This window comes from Parus major, chromosome 2 (assembly GCF_001522545.3).
Source record: "Parus major isolate Abel chromosome 2, Parus_major1.1, whole genome shotgun sequence".
NCBI classification, from domain to species: Eukaryota; Metazoa; Chordata; class Aves; order Passeriformes; family Paridae; genus Parus; species Parus major.
In genome coordinates this window covers 43,407,509-43,408,302 of record NC_031769.1, presented here as the reverse complement: position 1 = coordinate 43,408,302, position 794 = coordinate 43,407,509, and the positions used below count along the sequence as shown (strand labels likewise).

The 794-nt window shown below is 38.7% G+C and overlaps 1 protein-coding gene across 2 annotated transcripts in view; it reads right to left on the bottom strand.

Moving 5' to 3' along the window:
* The window catches only part of CDV3 (CDV3 homolog), a 28,212-nt gene that overhangs the window by 13,963 nt on the left and 13,455 nt on the right, over positions 1-794 (bottom strand). The window lies entirely within an intron of this gene.

Sequence of the window (794 nt, the reverse complement as noted above, 5' to 3'; positions counted from 1 at the left end):
CTGTATTAAAGACAGAACAATACAGAAAAATATTACAGCATCTATTTCTCTTAGCGGTGATAATGAATATTTGCTGTTTCTTCAGCACCTTAAAAAAAGTGACATAGTAGAAAAATACAGGCAGCAAAGTGATAAGAGAATGGTAGAAGCAGCTCCTCGGAGCTGGAAAGACAGTAAAACTAGGGTAGTTTATTTGTTAAGAGGGGGACAGATGTTAAAACATCTTAAAAGCAATTCTCCTTCCCACCATATAAGATACATGCTTGAAAGTCATTTTAAGCCATCTACCAATATATGGACCAATATCACTCGTTACCATCATCATCGTCAGTATTTCAAAAAGCCCCATGTTATTCTTCAGTGCTTATTATTCAGCTAGTTAAGCATTTTCTCTGAAGCAACTGCCACAGTTTGTTGAAGTTTAACAGTAATCAGTTCTGACAGAGAACCGTCACTGCTGATGCACATTAACAGCTTAGAGGTGCATCAATGATAAAAGTATCAATAAGAGAAGGTAACTGCTCATGTCTGTCCAGGACCCACCAGAGCTCTCATTTGTCTGCATGCAGGTCACCATTGTACTCTCTGACTCTATTTGACGCCCCTTTGTAAAAGGTGAGCAATGAACCTTGAAATCACCAGCAAAAGCAGACAAAGGTATATTCATAAGTTACTACTTCATGTTAGTTCAGCTGCAGTTAACTGGTAAATCAGGAGATAATAAATAGGGCAATCGCCTCTGCTGTATCTATATTCCTTCCTCTTACCTAACCTGCTTACCTAACCCACCCCTA